This window comes from Bufo bufo, chromosome 11 (assembly GCF_905171765.1).
Source record: "Bufo bufo chromosome 11, aBufBuf1.1, whole genome shotgun sequence".
Classification (NCBI taxonomy): domain Eukaryota; kingdom Metazoa; phylum Chordata; class Amphibia; order Anura; family Bufonidae; genus Bufo; species Bufo bufo.
In genome coordinates, this window is record NC_053399.1 from 82,494,772 (window position 1) to 82,508,798 (window position 14,027).

General features: G+C 38.2%; 1 protein-coding gene across 13 annotated transcripts in view; it reads right to left on the bottom strand.

The window, feature by feature from the left end:
* Window positions 1–14,027, bottom strand: part of GPHN (gephyrin) — a 268,675-nt gene that overhangs the window by 22,290 nt on the left and 232,358 nt on the right. The gene's annotated exons all lie outside the window — the stretch shown is intronic.

Here is a 14,027-nt window from a genome sequence, read left to right on the forward strand (position 1 = left end):
TGTGTAGGAATTAGCTTTGTCCATGAGTCATTAACAGTTCAAACACTCTTTATAATGGTAATCATGTCCTTAACTTTGTATCATGTCCCTTCCCCTTTCATGCAAGTCAAATGCAAACGGTATAAAAAGACACATTTCAATGGACAGGGAGACAAATAGTATATAATTAAGCAATTTCTCATCTTAAAGAGGACCTGTCAACTCTCCAGACATGTCTGTGGTAGTAACTACTTGCATTCCCCATGTAATATCAATTCTGGACCATCTCTTCTTATGGCTCGATCTTGTGCCATTCCTCTGTTATTTCTACTAGAAGTTTATGAATGAATTGCTAGGAGTTTGCAGTAAAGGTACAGGTGGGTGTTACCCGTGGAGGGTGTGTACCTGCACCGTCTGCGCAGCACTGATTGGACAGAATACGACACGCCCACTAATGGTAACACCCTTCTGTACCTTTATTGCAGACTGCTGGCAATTCAAGTTCTAGTGGAAATAACAGAAGAATGGCACGAAATAGAACCATGAGAATAGATTCTCTAGAATTATTACATGGGGAATTCAAGTAGTTACTAAAACAGACATGTCAGGAGAGGTCCTCTTTAAACCACAAATCTTGATCTTATGCATAACAAAAACAAAAAATACTGTATATCAAGAGGGTTTTTTGGAGTTGGGAAGGATGGGGGGAGCAACCATTCAGACAGTATTATATATAATTATGTGTGTATGATTACATGTCAGGTAATTGTTCCTTCTTATTAATTATTAGAGCTTATTATAACATAAGTCACAAAGCAATTATTGTAACTTCTGCTATAGAGACTCTGGCTCTTAAATGGGTCAGTCAAATAAATGATCTAGGTACAATACGTTATTAAAGGTATACAGCAAAATCTTAAAATGACCCTCTGGTTCAAGAAAAGAAATTCACTGACTTACCTGATTGTCCTCCTTTTCATCTTTTCAACTACAGATCCACCAATTCTCAGGCTCCTTGCGTCAGCCAAGGTGACCACACCACTTCTTAGACTACCTGATGCACACTGTACATTTCAGACTTCGGGACACTTCCTTCTACCCTTGGATTGGCCAGCACTGCTCACTGTGCTGACCAATCTGAAGGCAGGACTGGACAAGCAGGAAGCGTCTTAGACTACCAAAGGTAGTCTGAGCCCGGGAACTGCCCGATCTGTCGCTGAAAAGATAAGCACCAGGTAAGTGTTCTGTTCAGTATTCAGTTGGGATTTTTTTTTTCTTAAACCGGAGAGTTGCGTTAATCAAATCCATTTTTAATGCATTTAGTGACTCTAGGTTTTTTTGGAACCTGGTTTATACTGGTGTCCTATCTGAGGGTAGTATAATGTAGGTACAATACACCCTGATGTCACTTAATAATAGGCAACTTTTTTCCCCGTGTCCCTGAAATAAAAAAGATGTGTCTGTGATTTATTTGAGGCTGGTGGTTTTTAGCTAGATTATTTTGCTGGTAATTATCATCATTTCGCAGCTCACATTAAATGCTGGCAATAAGTTCCTATCATTATGGTTTTTTATTTGTCTGTAAAAAAATTTGGCAGTCCATGATTTGGGATAAGCTGTCCAGAAAAAATTTAAAATCTAATTGGCAACTCTGATATGGAGTCTTGTGTGAGGCAGTCCTCAGTTCTTAAAGGGCATCTGTCAGCAGTTTTGTACCTATGAAAGTATCTGACTTGTTGCATGTGCGCTTGGCAGCTGAAGGCATCTGTGTTGGTCCCATATTTGTATTCACCCGCATTGCTCAGAAAATGTATGTTTAAATATATGCAAATTAGCAACAGGGGCGTTGCCGATACACCCAGCGGCTCAGCTCTGCAAGTGCCACGCCCTCTCCCCAAAGTAGAGAGGATGCCCCCGTTGCTCCTAGAGGCTCATTTACATATATTAATAATAATTTTTCTCAGCAATGCAGAGACTTATGAACATGGGACCAACACAGATGCCTTTAGCCGCCAAGTGCACATGTAACAGGTCAGCCAGTGTCATAGGTACAAAACTGCTGACAGATGCCCTTTAAGACCTATGGGCTCCTCCCACCCTTCTGCTGCTTATTGACAGCTTTCTCCCTAGTACTGTGTTTAGGGCAGGGTGAGCTGGAAGCTTATGAATAGTGAGAAGACTCTCAATTCACACAGCGTCTTGACTTGTGATTACGCAATTTTATGAAAACTACTCGGGTAAAATGAGGGTGACTGCATGTTGCCCCTAGAGAGAACAGCATAAACCTGGTGACAAATTATCTTTAATATATTTCATAGTTTCCAGGTCTGTTAAATATCACTTACTTTCATTTGATTTATGGAAGAATTGACAGTGACTGTTTTGTTTGTGAAATGCATGTCACTTGAGATTAAGCTCTTGTGTGAAGGATCTCAAGGAATGCTTGAAGGTTCATTTACTCATGGTCAAAGGATTAATCCGCTCCTTGAAAGGGTTTAAAATTCTTGAATTGGAACAAATCAAGTAATTTGTTTATCAGGGACACATCTCATTGACCTTACTGTGGTGACTTAACGTGAAGGACAAATTCTGTGCCTATGTGGGGAGTTTCTGTCAAGTACAATGTTTGAGGGAGGACAAAGTAAAGTAGTAAGCCTACAGTAGGGGTCCTTATTTCCTAGCATACAGGATCAGGTATCTCATGATACTATTATCTGCAGGTGGTGATGGTGTCAGGAACCTGACCGAACACGATGAATGGCAGATATCTTTTCACTGTGTGGTCCCAAGTACAATCATTTTTGGATTATGGTTACCCTAGGTACAGATTGATCTCAGCAGGCCCATTTAATGAAACCACAGCCACGACTGCTGAATGGTCAGCTATCTAATGCATGGACATTTCGAGTCTGGCTTATAGCAGGTTAAACCCATTTATAATGTTCATAAAGTCCTAACGGAACAGTGGAGAGGGGTGGTCCTGATCGGACATGCCTTTTAAGGCAACGGGATCAACCTCCTTAATTATGAATATTTTATATGGATAGGTTTAAGGATTGTTTTAGTGCTCTCTAAGATATGTGCCATAACCATAGTCATGCAGTCCCTATCTCTGTGCATGGACTAGACCAACACATTAGCCATGAGTATGGAAAGTATGCCTCTGATAAGTAAACCTTAATAGGTAGGAAGCATCACGTCTAAAAATGAAAGGTCCAGCCTTCTTTCCAAAACGAGTCTTCATTATTTTGGCCAAAGTTTGTGTTCTTTAGCTGCTGGGCAGCCATAGTTAGCTCCCTCATTAACAACTTCTAGACAGCATTATTATCATTATAATTTATATTAAAATAAAAAGCCAGAAAATGAAGAACAAAAACATGAAATGAATAGAAGCTTATGCAAACAGTGAGGAAAGAAATAAAGGTTAGACATCCATTAGGGAAATGGACACACTTACCTGCAGCAGTTGTATACCATAGCCAGCGCTTCATGATGGAACCAACGAAGAACCAAAGATTCTTCCTTACTCCCATCATAAAACTCCAATTCAAAAACATTTCAATAACATATAGTTTAGAACTGTCACAATCATAATCACTGAGAAAAGGGGAAAAAAGAAACAGGAATGTACCCCATTTTACACGAATAGGCATGACACAATGTTTATGTCTCTAGAATGTTAAATCAGGACTTCCAATTTCAAGAATAGCTAACGTTAGAAGTACATGGGGGTGATCCAGCCAATACTTTAAACAAAAGGGTCCAGAAAAGGAGTAGGGCTCATTTGGTTTTGTTTGAAGATGTCCAAAGCAGTGACAACCAAAGTGCAATTGGTTACTGACTAAAGGGACCCTTTCGTTCAAGGTCTCAGTAAGGATCCCAGTTCATGGCCTCCCATCTTACAAATCAAATTTGGAAAATCAAAAAATTTCTTCAAATTATTTTTCATTTAGCAATTAGAAGTCACAATGCGATCTGTGATGAATAAATAATAGTACAATCTACTCAACTAAGCCTTGAATAGACAAAAGTCAGTCTTATAGCCAAGATATTAAATGTACCCTTCGAGACATACAGCACGAAGAAAAAATAAATAAAATATAAATATAACAGAGGCAAGGGAAAAAAAAAAATCTATTCTCCGAAAAGAGGCTGAGAGATGCTGCAATTCATAAAAAAAAAAGCTTAAATACAATTTTAGAATTTGGACACTATTACTGTCGGAGTCGCGATCAATGAAAACCCTTAAAATATCAGCCAACATTGTAATCCAATCATGTATACAAAAATAGGCATTTGCAAAAAATGAGTGTGTTGTAGTCCTGAAATATCTGACATTGCATGCTAAATGAAGGTTGTCTTATAATTAAAGTCTGTGCCTTCATCTGATATTGAAAAACTGATCCACTACAAGGATTTGGCTAGACATGGCTAACATTTGGCTTTGATACAAAAAAGTTGGCTCAGTCCCCAGGAAACCATCTAACTTACCTAGGGACTCATCATGCAGAGACCTTCTTACTTTTTTCCCCTCAGTAACGTGACATCATTCATACCTAAAAAGCACTTTTTCTGGTCATGAACAGGCCTGGGATGAAGAAAAGTAAGAAGCCGTTCTGGAGGTCCACATTACAGGACCCCAGGTTAGCTATCATCCTTGTGGATAGGACTGATGCAATTTTTATTTTAAACAGCGATAAATGCATTTAAATTGCTCACCGGAATTTAACACGGCCTAGCTGAAACCACTCAGCTGTAACTGTAAAATATTAAGCAAATGGCCGGTTCTACCTCTTATTTATTATAAAAACCAATACATTCAACATTCATATAGTGAAATAAAACAAATTCATAAAATTTGTGCGCACTTTTTGTGTTCGCGTGTATTCATACACTGCGGTAATAGTAATCACAGTCACTCTTTTCCTGTTGCGGAGCTCACGCAAAACAGGAATTATATAGCGGTATTGTATAGGAGGTAAGTACGTGTCTTACGCTGTATATTTGTACAGTGATAGTCCGTTGTTGATAGTCCTTTATATTGCGATCTGAATATTATCAGCCGGTGAATATATTTAGCGCTTCAATCCTGCGCCATATTGGTATGTTGTTTCATGCCTTTTGTATCAATATCTTTGCGTTACCCTGTTTAATCGATGTGATGCGATACACCCGTGGCTTCTATCCCGCTGTTCGTCTCTCCTCTACGATCCTCGCTATGCGCTGATGCTTGTACCTTTACTCCTTGCGCATGTGGTCTGGGGAGACTGGGACTGGGTTATTAGTTTTCTTGTACTTGTAGTTCTTTTCTCCTCCGCTACAGCACAAGAAAACTAATAACGAAACGAAGTTAGAGTCCCAGTCTCCTCAGACCGCATGCGCAAGGAGTAAAGGTACAAGCATCAGCGCATAGCGAGGAGAGACGAACAACAGGATAGAAGCCACGGGTGTATCGCATCGTTACCCATCACATCGATTAAACAAGGTAACGCAAAGATATTGATACAAAAGGCATAAAACAAAATACCAATATGGCGCAGGACTGAAGCGCTAAATATATTCACCGGCTGATCATATGCATATCGCAATATAAAGGACTATCAACAACGGACTATCACTGCACAAATATACAGCGTAAGACACGTACTTACCTCCTATACAATACCGCTATATAATTCCTGTTTTGCGTGAGAACCGCAACAGGAAAAGAGGGACTGTGATTACTATTACCGCAGTGTATGAATACACGCGAACACAAAAAGTGCACACAAGTTTTATGAATTTGTTTTATTTTTACTATATGAATTTTGAATGTATTTTATAAGTAGTAGAACCGGCCATTTGCTCAATATATAAATTTTTTTATTTTAGCGTAAGAAACATTTTTGGACTTTACTTCATGACCTACCTGCTGCTGCCTAGTTACCTAGGCAAAGAACGTGAAAACATGATATAGCATTGCAGACCCAGCGCTTATACAACATAAAAGCCAAACACTTGAGGATTCAAAAAGTTACTACTGAGGTTAGAATTTCATCATTTCTTGATTCATATGTATAGACTAGATCAACACATACACCAAAGCTTTTTCTTTAAGAGTTCATTTAGATAAATTACCTTTAAGTGACATATAAAGATTGATAGAGGCTGATATGCTGGATTTTATTTCTTGGATAGCGCTAAGTTTAATTTTTTTTTTACTGTACCCCGCTCTGACGGTGTGGAGAGGCAAAATCAGTATGTATGGGTATGTTGTACTCCATGCTGATTCTAGCTATTGGGTACCTTTTACTGTAAAAAGTAATATTATAACATCCCCACTTAGTGGGGAGAAGCTTTTCAGGAAATTTTTTAACAACGGAGCTACACTGTTAGAAAATAAAGGTCTTGGAATTGGCCCAAGAGTCATGAAAAAGGCTTAGAGAGGAAAATATACACCAAGCACTTCTGTCCTGGGTGGCAAAACCTGAAAAAGTATTGTGGGGCCCAGTTTGACTTACAGTATGCTACGGTATGTGTAATGTTCGTTGGCTGCATGCCTGCCGCAAGAACCTACAAGAGGATGGGCCAAGCAGGAGGAATGAAATGGTTCTGCCAAACTTATCTCAAGGGAGTTCTTATATAATTCCTTATATACTGCTAAATATATATATATATGCCGCTCAAACTACTCCCTGGATAAAATGGTAAAACATTAACCCAGTGGAAATATCAATTTTAAATCTACGTGACGACTATGTGAAGAAATGTGTGGGGTAATTGGACCCACAAACTGTCATCTTCAAATCTTAATCACTTCTTCAGTTGAACCAATGTTGGCACTTTGTGGGTGTAATTATATGCTTATGTGTCAAAACCTGGAACAAAACATACATACTGTGATATGCGCAACAAACTCGGTGTTTCACAGCTAGACCAACATTTGCGTCTTGTAAAAATGGACAGTTCATTTAAAAATCACTTGGGTACAATAGACACATGGAGTGTATGAGCATGCTATGGGTACATGAAGGACCATACACTATGGGAGGCAGGCGTAAAGCAACATCAAGCCCTCCCTATGTTGGAGGTCTACAAGAAGCTATGAACTATTCTGGATCTTTATAGAGAGGAGAAGGATAAGCAGGCACACTCTGATTTGGGTCAATCTATAAATGTATTTATATTTCAAGTGATAGTGAGGTCTGATAGATGGATATTGTATAGTAAAATGAGCACGGTAGAACTCAAAAATAGTAAAAATAGAATTGCATATAAGTCCTTTTTAATAAATAGTAGTAGAAAGTGTAAAATGTAGAAATAGTGATGATAAAAGGTGATCACCACTGGGTATAAGTGATGAATACCCTGAAAAAAATGTCTAGATAAAAAAATGTTCATAGAGTCTTTCATAAAACAGTCTTTCATATAATAGTGGCCACTGGTCAAAGGATAAAATCAAGTAAAAAGGTGTGCCTTATAGGATTAAAACTCCATTTTTGAGTTCTACTATTTTATGAAAGACTCTATAAACATTTTTTTATCTAGACATTTTTTTCAGGGTATTCATCACTTATACCCAGTGGTGATCACCTTTTATCATTACTATTTCTACATTTTACACTTTCTACTACTATTTATTAAAAAGGACTTATATGCAATTCTATTTTTACTATTTTTGAGTTCTACCGTGCTCATTTTACTATACAATATCCATCTATCAGACCTCACTATCACTTGAAATATAAAGAAATTTATAGATTGACCCAAATCAGAGTGTGCCTGCTTATCCTTCTCTCTACAATTTTATGCTTCTGACTGGGTGAGTCAGATCTAGCAGTTTCGCACCTCTATTCTACTTATTCTGGATCTTTGCCTGTTATTCTCACAACCTGAGATTTAAATGTGCACAGGGAGTGAATCTACAAGATCTACAACACAGCTACGTATGGAACCCCCCCCCCCTCATCTTTGAAGCAATTCAGTTACCATCAGTGAACATCTCCCACTCCCTCAACAGCAGAATTTATTGTCCAGAAGTTGTTGATGGCATCAAAGTGTAATGCCAAGCAGTCATAATGACATGCAGACTTATTCACACTTATGATGCCCTGTAAGGATACTACTTGTGGTAGAAGTATAGGTTATTATCTGAATTAAGGACACAGCCACAAATATAGCAATAAAAAAGAAAAAATGTAACTCAATCAATATAAAATACACAGAGTACATATATATATATACACACACACATATATACACATACTGTATATATAAACAAACAGTGGTTATAAAAGCCTCCATACTCATACTGAAACTGCAGATCTTTGTGGTGGAAAGCCTATTGTTAGATTTTTCAAGGTGTAGTATATGTGAATCAACAACTTTGAAGTGAACACTACTAAATAAAAAGTAAAAAAACAAACTCAAAACCTTTTCTAATGAGCGATGCACTTAAGTCCAGATACCATATAACCAATTTTGATTAAAACTCAGTAATTAGTTGTCCATGTAAAACAGTGGTAGCCAGACCAATAGACCTCGAGATCCACCAACACGAAACTTCTCCCAGATAAGATCATACGTCGTGTTCTCTCATACAGATTTACCTGCCTGGTAGCATGGACAGTAATGGAAAACAAAGTTTGGCCACGACCGCTTTAGGATGTCAGGATTTCTAATAAAATATCCATAGTCTCAATTAGCTTACAAAGGACTTGTTAAGAAAAACTATTGAGATGAGGAGCTTTAAAAAAACAACAACAAAAAAAACATTTGAAAGCATTAGATGTCCAAGAAATGAATGGAGATAATGAGGCTCCACAGAAATTTGCTCAAATTTCACACCACTTGGCATGGTGGTAGTTGCCTCAGGCTTCAGCTATGGCAGAGTTACAGACTAGATCAAGAGGATAAGGAATAGCTTCAGATACAAAGATTTTGAAAAATGAAACCTGCTGGCCTCGGCTCCAAAGAAAAGAGGAATTTCGCCTTCAAAATGTAAAATCAAGACATTATGTTGGTATGTGTATATATATACAGTACAGACCAAAAGTTTGGACACACCTTCTCATTCAAAGAGTTTTCTTTATTTTCATGACTATGAAGGCATCAAAACTATGAATTAACACATGTGGAATTATATACATAACAAACAAGTGTGAAACAACTAAAAATATGTCATATTCTAGGTTCTTCAAAGTAGCCACCTTTTGCTTTGATTACTGCTTTGCACACTCTTGGCATTCTCTTGATGAGCTTCAAGAGGTAGTCCCCTGAAATGGTCTTCCAACAGTCTTGAAGGAGTTCCCAGAGATGCTTAGCACTTGTTGGCCCTTTTGCCTTCACTCTGCGGTCCAGCTCACCCCAAACCATCTCGATTGGGTTCAGGTCCGGCGACTGTGGAGGCCAGGTCATCTGGCGCAGCACCCCATCACTCTCCTTCATGGTCAAATAGCCCTTACTTTCAAAGTTTTCCCAATTTTTCGGCTGACTGACTGACTGACCTTCATTTCTTAAAGTAATGATGGCCACTCGTTTTTTTCTTTACTTAGCCGCTTTTTTCTTGCCATAATACCAATTCTAACAGTCTATTCAGTAGGACTATCAGCTGTGTATCCACCTGACTTCTCCTCAACGCAACTGATGGTGCCAACCCCATTTATAAGGCAAGAAATCCCACTTATTAAACCTGACAGGGCACACCTGTGAAGTGAAAACCATTTCAGGATACTACCTCTTGAAGCTCATCAAGAGAATGCCAAGAGTGTGCAAAGCAGTAATCAAAGCAAAAGGTGGCTACTTTGAAGAACCTAGAATATGACATATTTTCACTTGTTTCACACTTGTTTGTTATGTATATAATTCCACATGTGTTAATTCATAGTTTTGATGCCTTCATAGTCATGAAAATAAAGACAACTCTTTGAATGAGAAGGTGTGTCCAAACTTTTGGTCTGTACTGTGTATATATATATATATATATATATATATAAATTGTCTGCGTAGCCCATGTAGAATGGACCAGTTTCTGGGTTGAAAAGGTGAACCCTAAAGATGAGAAATGTCTGACACAAGTCATCTTGATCTCCAGAATTTGACCCCAAAAATCTGCAATTTCAACAAGGATGTGTTTTTTTTTTTATTTTTACATTTTTATAAATCAAGGTATATAAATTCACAGATGACACATGCAAGTGAGTTTGCAGGACAAAATGCGGCATGCAGAATAAATCCATGCACTTATTTGCATTCACCCTAACCTCATTTTCTCTGTTAAATTTCAAATTTGACATTAGTTTCAGAATCAGGAAATTTAAGTGGTTCCTGGCTTTCCATCGGTTGACTGTGCATGCAAATATTTGTTAGAACTTAGATAAAAACACTAGGTTGTTTCTTTGAAGTAGGTGGGGGACTACTGTTTAGATCACTTCTTTATTAGATATGATTATTTATAAAGTAGGTTTTGATTAGAACAATAGCACAACAGAACCAAATGAGGCATAACTGGTCAAAGGAAAGCTGTCAAGTCATTGTGAAAGTAGGAAGCTAGTACTGTCTTACTGTAGAACTTTTCTGAGCAGATCTTATCATCCATAACTGAACCTTTATGCATGGAATTTCCAGTACAGTCTTAACCTCATCTGAAGAACCTTCTATCTTCATGGCCTGTCTTCTAACTAGTAATAAACTCTATTGCAATTCTTCAAGCCTAGCTATCTCGGTAACGCCAAGAGATATTTATGATGTTCTCTTCAAAGCCAAAGACTTCCACAAGACTGCCCACAAGATTGGGACAACGTTATCAACATCAGCCGACGTTCTACAGATAGAAGGTCCTTCAGAAGGTCAAGCCTATATAAAAAAAAAACAGCCAGGCATTAAACTGATAAGGCTACTTTCACACTTGCGTTGTTGTTTTCCGCTATTGAAATCTGGCAGATGATCTCAATACTGGAAACAATGTTTCCCTTTTGTCCTCCTGCATTCTGACTGGTAAGAGATCCATTCAGGATGCATCAAGGTGTCTTCCGTTCCGTCAGCATTCCGTTTTGCGAACGGACACAAAACCGCTGCAAAAAAGGAACCTGCATTGAAAACAATGTAAGTCAATGGTGACTGGTGCATTCACCCATTGACTTTTAATGTATTTAGTGACAGATCCGTTTTAAATTTCACACAACCACATTCTAACGGAACGGATGCATCCTGATGTGCAAAATCAAAACGGATCTGCCTAATTCCGGTATTGAGATCCTCAGCTGGATCTCAATACCGGAATTAGCAACGCAAGTGTGAAAGTAGCCGTACTGAAAATCTTAATAATGAATTAGCATTCATTAAACTAATACGCTACAACAAGATCTACAGGTCATGACAACTAGAGTCCAAACATGGTGTCGCTATGGGGTTTCTGTGGGGAGTTATGTATATTTTCCCTCCCGGGCATCCTAGCATCAAGCCAGGACCACGTGGATGTTTGGCTTTGCTCAGGATCGCAAAAAGATAACCGAATTATGCCTGGAATGGACAGACGATTCATAATTCCTTATGAAATGTCGGTGCCAACATGTCTGTTGGAATAGTAATACACCATTAACTTATTCAGACGACCGTAGGAAAATATCGCTAGACTTCAGCATTGTCTCTTGTCCATACCATAAGTATAAATTTTTTCACATTCATCTCTTAATAACTATCTGTGAAAAACGTAACATACAGATATCCTTTTATATGTGGACAAACTGATTTAAATGTGAAAGCTAGAATCAGACCAAAGTAGCGCACGGTAGCGTACTGGTCTGTGCGTAAAATCAGACATTTGATTTTTCTTAAAATGAATCTGTAGGTGTAATTGGATTGTGAAATACTCAACTATTACAAAAGAAAAGACTTTAGTAAGATAATAGAGAAACTTCACCCCCTGCTGTTAGACGTTTTCTACCATTAGGTATGCTGACGTTACTGCACATACCATTGACAGCGGTTTATCGTGTTACTCTAAAGTCTATTTTGAAATATAAAATGCACTATATACAATAGATTTTAGTTTGTGGTATTCATGTAGACCTTTTTTTGTGCTGGAGGTAATTTTTTTAAATGAACCATACTCTGGATAGGAATGTGCACAAAATGCTGTGAAAAGAAGACAATTAAAAAATGCATGTTACAAAAAAGTTAAAAAGTTGGTGTTTTAATATGCTTTAGAAAATAAGACTGTGTGAGCGAGCCCAAAATTGCTGTAATTAAGTAATTTCAGAAAATCAGGTTGAATACATAAAAGTTTTATAAAAATCTACAAAACATATTGCAGTATATGACCATTCAATGTAATTGCTCAAATACACAAAATGCTTACCAGATCGGTTTTCTAAGGTGCCTTTTAAAGGACGAACATTCATACAAATGCTCATTCACCCAATCATCGCCCCATGTAAACATCGGACCAGTCACCCGATTACCCTACATGAGTAAACATGTGGCCAAACATATGTTGGGTGGTAGAAGCAACTTTTATGTGGCATGAAAAATCAATGGTTGTCAGGAGTACATTGCCCTGTGTAAATAGGGATAACGATCATCCTGGTACATACAGAGGCGATGATTTCTCCATGCAAATGAAGCTACGACTGTAGCTCACGTCTGGAAATAATTCTGCCTGTGTAAAAGAACCATTAGGTCATGTTCCTCTGATGTTTCTTTGTGTACGTAAAAAACAATAGAAAAAGATGGCTACCAATTCACACTTGGGCAATAGGCCAATAGGATTATTTTTTTTTAGCTTCCATGCAGAAGGTTTTGAAAAATGTACTTATGTCGGCCAAGATCAAGCTTAAATTGAGATAAAAAATGGCCAAGTATTTCTAGGTGAGATTACGGTCTCTATCTCACGGGGCAAACAAAAAGGATAGGTCACTAATATGAGATTGTGGGCGGGTGGGTGTTTTCCAGGTCCAATCAGCCGCTCACCTACAGTACAGACCAAAAGTTTGGACACACCTTCTCATTCAAAGAGTTTTCTTTATTTTCATGACTATGAAGGCATCAAAACTATGAATTAACACATGTGGAATTATATACATAACAAACAAGTGTGAAACAAGTGAAAATATGTCATATTCTAGGTTCTTCAAAGTAGGCACCTTTTGCTTTGATTACTGCTTTGCACACTCTTGGCATTCTCTTGATGAGCTTCAAGAGATAGTCCCCTGAAATGGTCTTCCAACAGTCTTGAAGGAGTTCCCAGAGATGCTTAGCACTTGTTGGCCCTTTTGCCTTCACTCTGCGGTCCAGCTCACCCCAAACCATCTCGATTGGGTTCAGGTCCGGTGACTGTGGAGGCCAGGTCATCTGGCGCAGCACCCCATCACTCTGCTTTATGGTCAAATAGCCCTTACTTTCAAAGTTTTCCCAATTTTCCGGCTGACTGACTGACCTTCATTTCTTAAAGTAATGATGGCCACTCGTTTTTCTTTACTTAGCTGCTTTTTTCTTGCCATAATACAAATTCTAACAGTCTATTCAGTAGGACTATCAGCTGTGTATTCACCTGACTTCTCCTCAACGCAACTGATGGTCCCAACCCCATTTATAAGGCAAAAAACCCACTTATTAAACCTGACAGGGCACACCTGTGAAGTGAAAACCATTTCAGGGGACTACCTCTTGAAGCTCATCAAGAGAATGCCAAGAGTGTGCAAAGCAGTAATCAAAGCAAAAGGTGGCTACTTTGAAGAACCTAGAATATGACATATTTTCAGTTGTTTCACACTTGTTTGTTATGAATATAATTCCACATGTGTTAATTCATAGTTTTGATGCCTTCAGTGTGAATCTACAATTTTCATAGTCATGAAAATAAAGAAAACTCTTTGAATGAGAAGGTGTGTCCAAACTTTTGGTCTGTACTGTACATCGAACAGCCGTTAGCACCATGCGTAGGATCCGGAGGTAAACCCAATATGTTGGTGCTATATAAGTGATTTAAATAAATAGTGTTAAGAACCGAAAAACTACAGGTCCATACACTGTGTGGTGGAAGTTCTTGCTTAAATAGGAGCATCAGCTGC